The sequence below is a fragment of the Papaver somniferum genome, chromosome 6, assembly GCF_003573695.1.
Source record: "Papaver somniferum cultivar HN1 chromosome 6, ASM357369v1, whole genome shotgun sequence".
Taxonomy (NCBI): domain Eukaryota; kingdom Viridiplantae; phylum Streptophyta; class Magnoliopsida; order Ranunculales; family Papaveraceae; genus Papaver; species Papaver somniferum.
Window position 1 is genome coordinate 31438498 of NC_039363.1, and position 17182 is coordinate 31455679.

The 17182-nt window shown below is 38.0% G+C and overlaps 1 pseudogene; it reads right to left on the reverse strand.

Annotated features, from left to right (window-relative positions):
- Nucleotides 1–2497: 2497 nt before the first annotated feature.
- LOC113285573 overlaps nucleotides 2498–17182 on the reverse strand; it is a 27838-nt pseudogene continuing 13153 nt past the window's right edge.

Here is a 17182-nt window from a genome sequence, read left to right on the forward strand (position 1 = left end):
GGTTGCAAGTTATTCTCAAATGAAGCGTGCAGATGAGGCATTATGTCATAATTAGGCAAATGAACTGTTAGTGGCGTTATCAGTCCTAGCTTGTCTTGAGAACATCCATGAATGATTTAGTACAGTTTAAGGTATTTATTTTAAATTTAGCAAAATGGTTTTTTCCCCCTCTGAATTAAGGTCTACGAATAGACATGTGGAACTGAATTAGAAGTTGGTAATCTTTTAGGGTCTGGAGCGGTCTATTTACACTAAATGACATCTAAACCAGCTGTCACTTGTTCTCTCACTGAATCTCGTTTGACAATGAACTGGTGAGATAGGGGCAACAAACAGGTACCACCCCTTGCACCCTCACAGTTTATTCTGATTTCTAGTCTAATCTACTCACATGTGCTTTTACAATATATATTACCCACTCTGTTGCTTGTCTTTCACAAAACTTTTAGATATTTGTTTTCCGACAGATTTTTGGGTATTGGTTGGTAGTCCAATATGAGGCCGCTCCATTATAAGGGGGTTCCAGTTTTGTCGAAGAAAGTGATCATGAAGAATTGACACTCGACACTATCGATTCATAAGTAAACTTTTAAAATCTTGGAATGGAAGTATTCTGCTTAAAGAATCGACACTTGACACTGTTGTTTAATAACGTAGACTGAAAATCTTGGAACATGAGTATTCTGCTTAAAGACAGTTGTAGGGGTCGGTCTCCATTTCAAATGCCGATTGTTGAGTTCACCTGACTCCAAATATAAGGTTCATTGGTGTAAAAATATATTCTTAGAAATGGCGAATAACAACGGAAGCCTTTTCTTTCATGCATTAAAAAGAGAAGGAAGTGAAGGAAATACTGTGCATGGCAAGAGTTAACAACGGAAGCTTTTCTTTCATGCATTAAAAAGAGAAGGAAGTGAAGGAAATACTGTGCATGGCAAGAGTTATGTTTTCATTGAAATGAATAAAAGCAGGGTTTTTCTGTTAAACTTTGTTATTTATAGATGCGAGAGCCTCGAACATAACAGTTTTCATAAAGCATAAAATCCCAATTGAACATTAACAATCTGGATATCGCAAAATGTAAAATCTCAACTTTTAAACACATAACTTAACTTATCAGGCTTTTTAACCCAACTTCATATTTTGTCCCATGAAAGATATGTTAAAGCAACAAACCACAGAAGAAATCATGGCTGAGTCCTATGTTTTGGATTCCTAATCCTAAAAGCACACTAGAACGCAAGATCTGAAGTCTATGTCTTAGGAGATCAGTATTCACTGAATAAAAGGCAAATGGAAAGAGAGATTGTAAGATTATGCAAAGATATTTCAGACAAAAATAAAATTTAATATATGACAAATAGCTGTAATTTCTTTAGACTTAAATTTGTACCTTCATTTTGTATTTTCTCTTCGCATTGAATGAATGGAACTGAAAAATCTTCTTGAATTTCCTTCTTTAGGTCCATAGGTACATCTTTTCGAGATCCAATTTTCTGCAAGTAAGGTTCAGCGAGAGTCTCCAGGTATTGAGAAAAGACATAATGATAACCACTGTCCTTATATTCTTCCTTACACATGTCTTCATCTGATACAAGAGTGTATTGTTTTCTGTTATTCCCTGCATTATATTGACGTAGAGAATGGCATCCACCATTTGTAATTTCGGAATTTTCTATCAGACTCTGAGGTTCTTCCATTTTATCGGACGCTCTACTTAATACTAATGCATGAGTTTCCTCTTGTTCGACTCCAGCGTACCCCATCTGATAGGGAAATCGGACTGCATCTCTCCCCCTTGACTCTGAAATCATCGATTACATATTCAGTTTCTTCTAATACCTTGTCATCTCTAGAATGTCACTTAAATGATTTGTCTTAGCAATTTCCAACTCTGTAGCGGATCCTGAGCTATGTTCATGTTAAAGTCTGTGGTCATCCAACTCAAAACCAGTTGGCAATGAGTGGAGTGACCCTTCCATATTATATTTAAATTAATTATGTAATTACTAACAATGTGAGACTATTGTCCTTCCACACGCCCCCTCACGTGTAAGGCACGTGCACCCTACGTACGTCATTCGGTCACAAAGACCAAAATCGGACCTAGCTCTGATACCATGTTAAAATCTACGGACATCCAACTCAAAACTAATTGAAAATAAATGGAATGGCCCTTCCATATTATATTTAAGTTAATTATGTAATTACTAGCAATGTGAGACTATTGTCCTTCCAGAGTTCACCTTGTCTTGTTTCTCCATCGTATCATCGTTGAAGAGCCTTTTCTTTGTTGAGCTATATTCACCAGTCCCGTTACTCTTGTTTTTCTTTTCTTGGTGACGAAGCGCAAGATCCCCTTTCCCCTGGCGAGTGTAAGTTCCATCTGTTAGTTTCTTCTTCTGTTGGTTGAGCCAACTGTCAATTATTACGCGTTTCTGGGAATCGGTATTAATTCCCATTTCGTTTTCATATCCTCCGGAACTTTCATGACTAATGTAAGATTATGAGCGAGTCAGGCTCTTCTCTGATCTTTCACCATCCAAGGAAGCATCTGATTTAATGCGCCACTCTGATGCATCGTTAGTATAATCCATTTCATAATCTGCACCGTATTTCGTCTTTGGACGCGCCAAGCAACTCTTCCTTGAAATACTGTAATCTGAGCCATATCCTGAAATACCCTTCCCAGGAAACGTGATGGACTCTGCCGGAAGGGATGAAGTTCTTCTCAGTCTTCTATGGGCTTGGCCTTTTCTCGTCTCATTTACTTTATGTGGGAGATCCGTACCATATTTTTTCCTACTACAAATGGTCGGCCTCATAAATCTTGGCAGCTTTGAAAAGAAATAACCAGTAAAATGTCGTTCATTGTGCTTCTCCATCTCTAAATTAGTTTGTGGATCTTCATTGCATGTGTTCAGGCCCTCGTACTTCTCATCGGACGGCATAAATGACCTTGTAAGGCGTTCCAATCTTTCTTGTAGATTTTTAATATCTCTTCCAATATCATGGCGTTCCAATTCAATCTGTTTCACCTTCCCTTGCAACTGGGCCATTGCAACTTCCGTATTTGTCTTTATCTCCTGGTATATCAACTTTTCACTTTAAAGGTTAGCAGCACAATACTTTAATACCATATCTAAGTTACACAACTCTTGATTTCCTTCCGTTCAAGATTTGGTTTCTCATCATGTTAAACTTTAGGGGTTTATGCAAGCAGTGTCCAAAGTTTATATTTTTAAGATTCATGCAGTGTAGTAAATATGAGAAGTCAATAACAGCTTACAGGTGATTCATCATGCCCTAAGTGTATACTTCTCGCACGCCTTGCAAAACTCAAGGAACACACAGTCTCACAGAGGTCATCTTCTTTGGGACTGATGTGGACAAGTAGTAGCGTTTTTGAATCATCTCCTGTGCATAATATGGTGAATTATTTTGGTTAATGTCACCCAATTCTAGTCTGAATTGGATGGATAACTCGATTAATAACGGATTGCGCAGGCTATTTAGGGTGTGCTTGGTATCTGGGTAATATTTGCATGATGCAGATGTAAATAATGTTCCTAATACTCACAGCTCTTTTGCCTCCTTAGTAGTGTCCGAAGACCAAACTGCAATTCTGCAATCAAAATCCAGCAATAATCTCCATCGAGGAACTTTTGACATCTGCATCATGTGAACTCTTCTTGCTGGATAAATATGTAGCAGTGACACGTGCAATTTTTCGGTGTCGATGGTACTATGTGTATGGGACATGGTTGGCTAACAAAACAAGCAAGTTGGGCACAGTTATGTGCATGCATGTTATTATTTCGGCAATTATCTGCTTTATATTCTAGTTATAATGTGTTCTGTTCGACTTAAATAGTTGCATATGCATCGAAAGCATTAACCTTTGACAACATATCATCTGCAAACACAATATTCACAAGATATACAACAATTCCTAAAATTGTTATGCAAGTGCTCGTTAGCGTTGGACTGGATGTCTATGTGTCCCACAGTGCAAAATCTATAAAGTAGCGTGTCCTTGTTGCATGGCTGGACATAAGCTGGTGAATTTCATATATTTGAATTCTCTGTTATTAGTCTGAAAAAACAAAACTAGTCAAATAAAACCAAGGTGACCAAACATGTGGTACAAAAAATCCAGCCATATTATTTTTAATAAATGAAAACCATTTAATTAAAAAGTGACACAAAAACTCCAGGTCAAATAATAATGTGCAAATTTAGTTTTTATTACTTTGAAAAAAGCCAAACATACCCTTTTTACCTTGTCTTCTTCTTCTTCTCTCCTTTCTTTTTTCTATTTATGCGGTCTTCATCTCCCCACCACCATTAACACCAGCAGCAACAAATATCTCTCCATGAACACCATCGCAACACCTCCGTCACCACCAACAACAACACCTCCGTCACCACCAGCAGCAACACCTTCGTCTCCTCCACGAAACCTTCGTCTCTTTTTCTTCTATTTCTATTCAGATCTATCACCAACAGTAGCTCCGCCACCATCAAACCAACCGATGTGTCCAGATCCGCCACCAACAGAACCTCCGTCTCCTCCATTAACACCATCATCACCTCCTTCTCCTCCACTAACACCATCATCACCTTCTTCTTCTCCGTCTACAGATTTTCCATCAACAACACCGCCTCCTCTTATTTTTGTTTTTCCCACCAGTACATCAGATCCGCCACCAACACTACTTCTACCTCCTCCTTTTATCATCTAAAACCACCACCAATACCTTCAAATCGGCCACCAACAACACCCCATCTACAATCAACACCAGTACCTGCAGATCCGCTCCCAACATCACCTCTGCCTTCTCGTTCAATCCTCTACAATCACCACCACCACCTTATGATGTTTTCATCACCAGCAAATGATGATACATCTTCAAAGTCGAAATCAATATTGTATTGGAAAATGACAGATTTATGATGAAACCAAAATTGGTTTCATCAAATTCTGACAGTTTTGGTTGGTGAAAACAGTAAACTAATGATGAAACCAAATTTGATTTCATCATAAACTTGCCTATTTTCTGTCATGAAACCAAATATTTTAATGATGAAAATTAAGTTTATGATGAAACCAAATTTTGGTTTCACATGATTTTTGTCTAGTTTATTCGGTCTGACTTGGAAGACGGCATGTTTGGTTTCATCATTGAAGTTATGTTGGTGAAATGACAATATGTGGTTTCGATTGTATGTACAATGGTGGTTTTGATTATATGTGTGTATGAATTGGGAGAATGTGTATAGAAGGGTCTGGTACTAGTACTCCAGGTATTGATGAAGAAGTTTTGTTGGTAGTGGTGGCCTTAACTGAAGTTATGGAAGTGATAAAGAATGGATTAACTGAGTAAGGGTGGTGCTAATGCAATGAGAGTTGTAGTTGAGCTTCAGGTGTTGCATAAATGACTGGTATGGGTTACAATTAAAGAGGTGTATGTCTGCATTGTTAAAAGTGTAATGAATTGGCTGAAGTTGATGAAACCTAATTAGGTTTCATCGTATTTTTTTCATTTTGTTGAATATTAATATCTGTGAAGCCAATTTTTGATGGTGGGATACAGGTGGATTATTTTTTGTTGAAACTGGTTGTAGTTGAGGGGGTAATGGTGGTGGTGGTTGTGGTGCTGGTGGTTGTGGCAGCGATGGGGGTGGTGAAGTTGACGGTGGTGGTAAGTTTCATCTTATTGTGGATTGTTTTTTGTTGAAAGTAGTCTTAGTTAAGGAGGTAATGGTAGTGGTGGTTGTGGTGATTATGGTTGTGGTGGCGATGGGGGCGGTGGCGTTGACGGTGGTGGAAGGTTTCATCTTATTGTGTTTCATATTTTCTTCTTCTTCTTTCTCCTTTCTTTTATGATGAAACCAAAATTTGGTTTCATCTTATTTTGGTGAAACCAATTTTTGGTTTCATCATTTTTCTGGTGGTGGCGCGGTGGTGGTCGGTGGAGCCGGAGAAGGTGGTCGGCGGCGGCGGCGGCGACGACGACGGGCGGTGGTGGTGTTGCTGGTGGTGGGTTGTTGTTCGTGGTGATAATATAATAAAATTTAAAGGTTGGGTTGATTTTTGTTTTTGTTGGGGTGATTTAAATAATAGAAGGGTAATGTAGACAGTTTATGTTAAATGGAGTTTTTGTGAACATTTTGTTTTGGTGGAGTTTTTGTGCATGGATGTGACACCTTTGGGGTTATAACTCGCGGACCGCTGAAAAAATGATAAAAACATCAACTTAGGAAGGAGAGTGATAATCACCTAAACAATCCCTGACTGTCTATGTTAACTTGTTGTTCCTATACGGAACATGGGGTTTTCGTTTTTGTAGAGAACTGATAACATCTCCAAGTGCAGATAACAATAGATTGATTGCTTTTCCTTCTTCAATCTTTTAAAACTCTCATCTCCTCCTCTCTCTCTCAGGAGCATCGGAACAACTCAAAGATATGCGGATCAAGCTGTTATGAAAAAATATTATGTAGCCAAGTCTGATTCTAAGAAAATTGATTACAGAAATTCTCCTTACTTGACGAAACCAACTCAAGGAACATGCTCTTTTGTGTGTGTGTTGTTGTGAATCGATTAAAAACGCAGCGGAAATTGGTTTAAAAATTTTCTATCAAACCCCTTGTTTCATAGATGTTAATAAGAGCAAAGAGGGATTAGAGATTTTGTGTACCTTTCCTTTTGCTAATCCAAATCTCCAAGAAGAACAACAAAATCCACTTTTAGCTTTATCTCCAAAACCACCGTAACGGAAGGAAGAAGAACAAGTCCTGTAGCTTTGTTTCTAAACACCAAACTCCAATTGATTACCACCAACAACTTTGTTCACTTGGATCAAACCAAACTACTTTTGATCTGTTTGTACTTTCACTAACAATCACCGTGATTCGAAAGCACCGACTGTATCCTTGAAGAAGAGAATGTAAAAACAAGTTTCTGTAGATTTTGGGAATAAAATCTCGTATAGCTTTTGCTTAGGAAAATAAGAAAAAAGACAATTGCTGCCACAAAACTAGAAAGACACGTAGGTTAGTTTTGGACTTTCTTCCAAAATCCTTAATTGTATAGGGACGGGAAAATAAGAAGGCACAACTTTCTTAGCTTTTTCGGTAGTTTAGACTTGATTGCTTGCTCCCCTTATATATTTTTCATACTAGGAGCTGTCCCTCTTATTTTCAAATACCTTTTCCAAATACAATTAGGTCTCTTGGGCTACAAACAATTTTATCTTTTCTTAACCGTACAGAACTCTATGTGTCTCACACAATTCCAAATACGATTAGGAAATTACAAGTCATTCCACCAAAGACTTGTAATTGACAAACACTCTAAAATTGTCTGTTTTAATAAGTAAAACCCTTCCTCTACTTTCTTACAATAAGTCCCTCCGTGAATACCGGTATTCATAAATTCTCATAGGCGTGTCAAAATTATACATCAGCTCCCTATGCAGAATTTATATTTGGTCCTTGATGCGCTTTTTATATTATTATTCTAATAATCACTTAAACAATTTAAGTGACCACTGGCCAGTCTAGAATAATAATTCCCGCAAAATAATCCAAGGGAATACACATCGAGACGGATACCATATTGAATATGTATATTCTTACTGCGTACTCACGACTATCCATCTTACCCAGATATTGGATCCAAAAATGACCTCACTGCTTGGTAAGACAAGATGCCCGGAAATACACGTAGGGTATATACATATTCTCAGGATTAAGAACTTATGTAAAGTAGTAACTTAGATCTATTCACAAGCTGATAAATTATGAACAGAAATAACCGACCGGTTCGACATAATCCAATTACATCAACCTGCTAGATTTAGAAGTCTCCACTTCTATGATGAGATTTATTATAATATGTACGTAATAATCATAGCAAGTTATAATCTAATCAATAAAAATGATACACATAGATTACGAACTAAAATGTCACCAATATATTATATCTCCCACTGTATAAATTACAACTAATATATTCGACCATATCTCACAAAGCATGTTTAAAGTGAATTGTTAAATAATATTTAAAATGTAATGTCAAACTATTGTTTTTGGGCATAACCCCAACAATCTCCCACTTGCACGAAAACAATCAAAAATCAGTTTTGACTCCCATCCCATCAACATGAGAATCAAACGCCTTTTGTGTCAAGGCTTTGGTAAAGGGATCTGCCAAATTCTGCGCTGAGGCTATCTTAGTGACAACTACTTCGCCTTTCTTTGACATGTCTCTAATAATATGATACTTTATTTGAATGTGTTTGTTCTTAGAGTGGTGTATAGGTTCTTTACAGTTAGCTACATCACCACTATTATCACAAAAAATAATAATAGGTGGTATAGCTGCAGGAACCACTGTAAGACTAGTTAGAAAATTCTTTAGCCATACTGGTTCTTTAGCTTCTTCGCAAGCCGCTACATATTCAGCTTCAGTAGTAGAGTCAACAATACATTTTTTCTTGACACTTCTCCAACTAACGGCTGTTCCACCTAATGTGAACACATATCCTGAAGTTTACTTTCTCTTATCCTCATCTGATTGAAAATCAGAATCAGCATAACCAAGAGGTACCAATTCTTCGGATCCGTAAACCAACATATGATCTCTAGTTCTTCTGAGATACTTTAGAATATGTTTTACGGCAATCCAATGTTCCCTTTCTGGACTGGATTGGAACCGACTGACCATCCCAACTGCATAACAAATGTCTGGCCTTGTACATAGCATAACATACATGAGACTGCCTATAGCCGAAGCATAAGGAACATTACTCATTTCTTGCATTTCCTCTGATGTCTTGCGTCAAAGAGTCTTTGTAAGCTTAGTGCCATGTCTATAGGGTAAGAAACCCTGCTTTGAGTTTTGCATAGAAAATCTCTCCAGCAATTTGTCAATGTAAGTGGCTTGGGATAAGCCTATCATTCTAGCATTTCGATTTCTGAGAATTTTAATGCCTAGAATGTAACTGGCCTCTCCCAAGTCTTTCATGCTAAAGTGATTGGATAACGATAGCTTTACTGACGATAATGCTCCTACATCATTTCCAATGAGTAATATATCATCTACATACAATACCAAAAACATCACCATGTTTCCTTGAGTCTTCTTGTAAACACATGGCTCATCAAGATTTTACTCAAAACCCACAGATTTAATGGCCTCATCAAATCTAATATTCCAGCTTCGAGATGCTTGCTTAAGTCCATAAATAGACTTATGCAACTTGCATACTTTATGCTCCTGGCCTTTAATTACATATCCCTCTGGTTGGATCATGTAAATGTCCTCTTCAAGATTGCCATTCAGAAAGGCAGTCTTGACGTCCATCTGCCAAATCTCACAGTCAAAATGAGCTGCAATGGACAAGAGTATTCTAATGGACTTAAGCATTGCTACTGGCGAAAAGTATCCTCGTAATCGATTCCCTCTTTCTGAGTGTACCCTTTCGCCACCAGCCTAGCTTTAAAGGTTTCAACCTTACCATTTGGTCCCCTTTTCTTATTGTAAATCTATTTACACCCAATAGGTTTAATATTAGGTGGTAGATCTACAATACTCCAGAGTCCATTAGAATGCATGGATTCTATTTTAGTATCCATACCGGACAACCATTTTCTCGATTCAGTGTCATTTACTGCCTCGTTGTAACTAGTGGGATCCGAATCCTGCTCATCTAGGATAACTTGAAAATTTTCTCCAAAGAACTGAGCATACTTAGGATTTCGTCTCCTTGGTCTAGTACTACGACGAGGATGATTTGGTTGAGCAACAACTATATGTTCAACTTGTTGTTCCGGTTGTCCTACAACTAGCGGTTGAACTTGTGGTTCAACTTCATGTTGAGGATGTACTACTTCTTCATCCATATGAAGACCCGGATCTACTAATGGTTCATCAAAGATCGGAGGATCCTGCTGAACTATTGATTGTTGCACAACTACTGGTGTATTTGTATGTGTATTATTACTAGCTTATTCATAGAATTCAGGAATATCAAAGGAAGTTAGTCGCAAATTTGGAGCAGTTTTGTTAGACACTTCATTGTTTACTGGAAGTGAACTGGAAGTACTACTAACTCCCACTGAACCATTTTCACACAACTCTTCAAGCACAACTTTACTTCGAGGCTTATAGTCCATCATATAATCGTCTTCAAGAAATATTGCATTAGTACTTACTACCAACTTTTGCTCTTTTGGATTATAAAATAGACCAGCTCTAGTACCTTTTGGGTATCCTACAAACAAGCAAACTTCTGACCTTGATTCTAGTTTACTAGACTTTCCTTTTAGCACATGTGCAGGACAACCCCAAATTCTTAAATGTCGTAGACTTGGCTTACGCCCAGACCACAGCTCCCTGGGTGTCTTAGGAACTGCCTTACTAGGTACCAAATTCAGAATATATGCTGCTGTTTCTAAGGATAATCCCCAAAAAGATATAGGTAATGTAGTATAACTCATCATGGACCTTACCATCTCTAGTAAAGTTCTATTCCTTCTCTCTGCCACACCATTTTGTTGTGGTGTTCCAGGTGCAGTCAACTGGGATACAATCACATGTTCTACTAAGTATGCACCAAACAGAGTTGAAAGATACTCGCCACCTCGATCTGATCGAATGGCTTTCAATTTCTTTTCTGTTTGGTTTTCGACCTCTGCCTTGTATTCTTTGAACTTTTCAAAAGAATCAGACTGATGATGCATAAGGTAGATGTAGCCATATCTAGAATAATCATCAGTGAAAGTGATGAAATACTCATAGCCCCCTCTAGCTCTAACATTCATCGGTCCACATACATCAGTGTGTACTAATTCTAATACTTCATAGGCTCTAACACCTTTCCATGTAAATGGTCTCTTGCTCATTTTACCTTCCAAACAGGACTCACAAACTGACCATGGTTCAATTTCTAACGAATCCAGAGATCCATTTTGAACCAAACGTTTGATCCTGTTAAGGTTGATATGACCAAGCCTTAGATGCCATAAGTATGTAGCATTAGTAGAAGGACTTTTCCTTTTAAGAGTGATAACAGATGGTATACATTCATTATTTAAAACACAAGGAACAATAGGAGAAATAAGATATAAACCATGCGCCAACACACCAGTAAAAATAACTAAACTGTCTTTAATTATTAAAACCTTAAAAGAATCAAATTTAATTGTCAAACCATCTCTAACGAGACAAGACACTGAAATTAAATTCCGCCTAATGTCTGGCACATATAAGAAATCTTTCAAAACTAAAACCTTGTTCTCATTGTTACTACTACTACTAAGACGAACTCTTCATACGGCTACGGCAGCAACTCTTGCATTAGAACCTAAGCTCAGGTAAATTTCTCCTTTACTTAGTTTTCTGGTTATCTGAAACCCCTGCAATGAATTGCATACATGATTAGTGGCTCCAGAATCTATACACCAACTGTTTGATGTATAAGTGGCAACATTTGCCTCAACAACTAAAGATTTAAAATTACCTTCTGATTTCTTCTTAGCTAAGTACTCCGTGCAGTTGCCCTTCCAATGACCAGGCTTGTTGCAATGAAAACACTTTCCTTTTGCAACACTTTCTCCCTTGTTCTTTTTAACACCCAAAGCATAGTTCGCTGAAGGAGTTGTTTTCTAACCTTTCTTCTTAGGATTCTTTCGCTTAGGTTTGCGCTTAGAATCCTCCGCTTAGTTAACACTTCCAGTTTCCTTTTTATTGTGCAAAATTCCTTCCGCAGTTTGCAATTGGTTAAGTAACTCGGGAAGAGTTAAAACCATCTTATTCATGTTGACATTCAACTTGAAATGTGCAAACGAACTGGGAAGGGAATTAAGAACAATGTCAAATTTCATATCAGCATCGATAGTTGACCCAAGGGTTTCCAATTCGTTAAACAGAGACATCATGAGAATGACGTGCTCACGAACTGGAGTTCCTTCTTGCATCTTAGTGTTCATTAGCTTTCTAGTCGCTTCCGCTTTGGCGGGACGGCTGTGTTCAGAAAACATCTCTTTTAGACCATTAATGATCTCAGCAGCTTTCTCGAAGCCCTCATACTGTTGATGCAATACATTGGAAATAGAATCCATGATATAGCACTTGGCCATATCATTATCCTTTTTCCACCTTGCATGCTCACCTACCGTGGCTTCAGGTTCAGGGAGTATAGGTTCTGGATCACTAAGAACAAACTTGTAATCTTCTAAAGTGAGTACAATATCCAAGTTTCTTTTCCAATCAACATAGTTAGGACCGGTTAACTGGTTTTCTTTCAAGATAATTTGTAAGGGACTGAGTCTCGACATTGACATCTAAACATGCATAACAAATAAGTCGTAGAGAGATAAAACAACTCTTAAAAAAAAATTAAAAATTTATTTATCGCAACTCCCTAGTATTACGATAAAGATCGGATTCCCAAAACTTTAAATCCGTAACATTCCTTAGGGAATTAGTTGCGCATATAGTTTTTCAGGTGGAAGATCTTTCCATTGATTTAACAACCCTAGACATCTCATGTCATATTAAATCAACAATCCGATATGTTCGGCCTCTAAAATAAATATTTTTTTCCTTAGGGAAATCAAATTAATTATTTTAAGTTAAGTGTAACCCATAGACTATATCTCAGAGCCTACATAAATTGGATAGTCTCCTTGGGGAGAATAAAACAATTCATGTAATCTGAATTTCTCCTATGGAAGGCCGCGGGATACGAAAATCCCTCTCCCACTTAATTTCTTATACAAGGGAAATCACCATTCACACATCTCATGCATAAACCAAAATAATATTACGATTTTATGATTACCAATCTAATTATTCCAAGATGATACTACAGTTAAAATATATATGCACATAAACTAATAGTTACTAAAGTTCCCTGAATCACCAACTAAACACATTGGTACCGTGTAACATTGGTTATCTAAAGGGATAACTAACTGTTGACGTTTGTATTGGTACTGTGTAACATTGGTTATCTAAAGGGATAACTAACTGTTGACGTTTGTAATGTGCCAAGACCCGTTAAAAACTTGTTTTAATACACCGTACCAAAACTGTTTTGGACTTACTAAAACAAATTTTGGTCTTCATTATCAAACAATTCAGTTACCCTCTTAAGCCAATTAAGGGTTAACAAACAATCCATGATAAACTGTTGACTACCCATGAAAACTTTGGTTTACACGGGAAACAAAATTTCAAAGAATCTAACCCACTTCTTACATCTCACGTAGAAATACAAAGGAACTCATATATCCCTCAAAGTGATTTCATACTCTAGCATAAAAACATTAGTTATCCATACACATACATTAATTGGCATCACATACAAGATTCAGCCAATACCCATCTCAAAATAGTCAAATAAATCATCAATAATCAACAACATCCATCATTTGATAAATCTAGGGTTCCATCGATTAATAGAAATTACCAAATTGAAAAAGCCCTAATTTTTATAACCCATCATAATCTCTATCATGATAAATAAAACTGCAATTATTAACATCTGAACCTAGCTCTTGATGCCATTGTTGTGAATCGATCAAAAATGCAGCGGAAATTGGTTTAAAAATTTTCTATCAAACCCCTTGTTTCATAGATGTTAATAAGAGCAAGAGGGATTAGAGATTTTGTGTACCTTTCCTTTTGCTAATCCAAATCTTCAAGAAGAACAGCAAAATCCACTTTTAGCTTTATCTCAAAAACCACCGTAACGGAAGGAAGAAGAACAAGTCATGTAGCTTTGTTTCTAAACACCAAACTCCAATTGATTACCACCAACAACTTTGTTCACTTGAATCAAACCAAACTACTTTTGATCTGTTTGTACTTTCACTAACAATCACCGTGATTCGAAAGCACCGACTGTATCCTTGAAGAAGAGAATGTAAAACAAGTTTCTGTAGCTTTTGGGAATAAAAGCTCGTATAGATTTTGCTTAGGAAAATAAGACAAATGACAATTGCTGCCACAAAACTAGAAAGACACGTAGGTTAGTTTTGGACTTTCTTCCAAAATCATTAATTGTATAGGGACGGGAAAATAAGAAGGCACAGTTTCTTAGCTTTTTCGGTAGTTCTAGCCTTGATTGCTTGCTCCCCTTATATAGTTTTCATACTGGGAGCCTGATGAGTGCCAAATATTGTATATATTTATCCCTTTTTGTTGGCATTTTAACTCATCTTTTGTGCATTAATTCTACATTTTATCCCATATTCTGTATTTTCATTGTTTTCAAGAATAAATATTTTTCTTACTTAATTTTATATTTTTAGGTAATAAATAAAGTTTGGATGAATTGCGGAGCGGAATAGAGCAGAAAAGTAGTGAAAAGCCGGGAGGAATTACGCAAGGAAGCCGCAAAAAATGGAGCGCACGTCCAAAAAGCTAGGAATGGGCTCAAGAAGGAAGAATTGTTCTTAAAGAAGATATGGGCTTGGCATACCCAGGGCCCTAAACCCTTACCCAAACCCATTTTCTATAACCAAAACCGCCTCCATCTTCAGCCGTCGGATTGGATCCATCTCATCATCCGATGGTCGCTCCTTCATCGCGCATCAAAATCTGAAGCTCCTGAAAAACACCATAGTGCCTAAATTCCAAGCCTTCAGATTAGATCACATTTAGATCCTACGGTCGCTTCTTTGCCTGCGCATCAAACCTCGATACTCCCGCTTAACACTACAACACCTAACTCCATCCGGCACCGTTAGTTTCGTTGTATATCTGCATCCAACGGTCTCTGCCAGCCTCTTCACTTTTAGCCGTTAGATTGATCCATCATCTCCACATCCCACGGCTCATCCTCGCTGTTCATCCAATTTGCTACAACCGCCCAACACCCGAGCACCCGATACCTATACCCATACCAAACATCCCCTTCCCCTTCTTCCATCGACATCTTCTCTTTCTCCCTCACCCTCTGCAACCACCATACCCTGCCGCACCACCATCACCACCACCTTCTCCTCTGTCATCTCCACCAAACGCCGCCAACAACTCTATCCACCAAACCGTATCTACCCACATCACCCCCCGTACCCTACATACATCTCTAGCCACCTATTTTACCCATTTCCCCTCTAATTTTCCCTTGAAACCCTAGGTGGGAAATTAGTAAAATAGGTGAGGCTATAAGACTGAATTGGAGCAGGAGAAGGACTGAGAGAAGGCAAAGAAGGATGGGTCGACGTCAATTTGAAGATTAGGTGAGTAATTTTAGGATTTTCAAAACCCTAATTTACTGTTTTGGGGGTTTTTCTTTTAAAGTGTAATTGGGTATAAATATGGGTTGTGGGTGTTGTTGTAAAGGGATGCTGGGTTAGCCAGCTTCACTCTTGTAGAGAACTGGACTAGCCAGTTTCTCATTTGTTTCATGTTTACACTGTTGGTTCATATGTTTATCATGTTTTTGTATTTTCTCACCATATGTGTGTTGTTTGAATTATCTTGTATGATGAATGTTAATGTTGTTTATATGTTGAGCATGAGCTAAATTGTTGCAGCTGAGGTTTAGATGAAACCTCAGTGCACTGTCTGATAGTGGAATGCTAGGTTAGAGCCTTAGGATGCATTGTTTTGATTGAGCAATGGGAGAAATTAGTGCTCATAGCAAGCTAATTCTCTTTCCATTCCATTTGTATGCTTAGTGCACTGTTTTGATTGAGCAATGGGAGAAATTAGTGCTCATAGCAAGCTAATTCTCTTTCCATTCCATTTGTATGCTTAAGATCCTAATTTCAACCTAGAATTGCATTGTTTGGCTAGGACACAAAGGTGGATTCTAAGCCTTGGATTAGCCACAAATCCTTTACAATCACTTATAAATTCAATTCTGTTTTGCCCCCTGCTCAGCTAAATTTCTTAGCTATCTTGCTGTTTATTTCTTGTATTTTGAAGCTTGTTGTGCACTGAAATCAGTGCACTGCCTTCCCTTCCCTTGGCTCATAGCCTTGGTTCCTTGTTGTTTTACCATCTCTGTTTCACTGTCACTGCAACCTTGTGACCTTGCATTTAGTTTTGCATCAATTAACAGCATAGTGAAACTTCAACTATACACCCCAAGTCCCTGTGGAGATGACCTGTTCTTGCACATACACACTACAATGACAACTGTGCACTTGCAGTTTAACATGTAGGCCTTCTTATCCTTTGTCTTATTTTCTTACTCCTTTAAATGCCTACCAAGTTTTTGGCGCCGTTGTCGGGGACTTGGCATTGTGTGGTTGCTGTTTTTCCTTGCTTTCTTTTGCTGCTATTCACTTGCATATGTTGCATTTAGTAGAATCATTTAGTATAAGCATTTATCTCATCATAACTTGCATTCATTACTGCATATTCATCTTTGCATTGCATACTCATTGCATCTTGCTGTCCTGATTGCATATCATATTTGCATATTAGTCATCTTTACATTCTTGCAGTCAATCTTGCATTACAGTTCTTGTCCACTGCCTTTCTTTGATGTCCTTGACATTTTTGTTGAGTGACCATGTACTGTGACCTTGCTGTGAGGCTGAGAACAAACCTCTGGTGTTGTTGTGCTGCTGTGAAGCCCAAATAGAGCTGCTGCTTCCAAGCCTGCAACATTGCCCCTGTTCAGCTACTGCTTGTGGTGCTGTTGTTGCTGCTGAGCTACTTCTCCTGCTGCTGCTCCTGGTCCTGCTGCTGTGCCTCAGCTGTTGCTGCTGTGCAAAGGCAAGCTGCTGCTACCTCCTGCTGGTGCCATGCCAAATCTGCTGCAACCCCTGCTGCCTGGTGCTAAATTGAGCCATCAAGCCCAACTGGGCCTGCTGAAGTTGCTGCCAAGCTTAACAAGTTGAGCCAAGCCCAACTGGGCCTGAACAAAGACAAAAGCTTAGGATGATCCAAAGCCTAACTGGGCTTTTGCAACCAAACTGAGCAGCTGGGCTGTGCTTCAAAGGTAAGCCTAAACCCATTAAGAGAACCCAACCTGTGGGCTTCCATTTTTAATTTGTGGGCTTGTAATAATTTTTGTTTTTCTTTATTTTTATTTGGGCTTGTAATAATTTTTCTTTTTCTTCTTTTTCTTTCTTTTATGAGTTTGTAATTATTATTGTTGTTTTTATTTTCTTTTATGGGTTGTGCTAATTTATGCTAGGCTAAGTG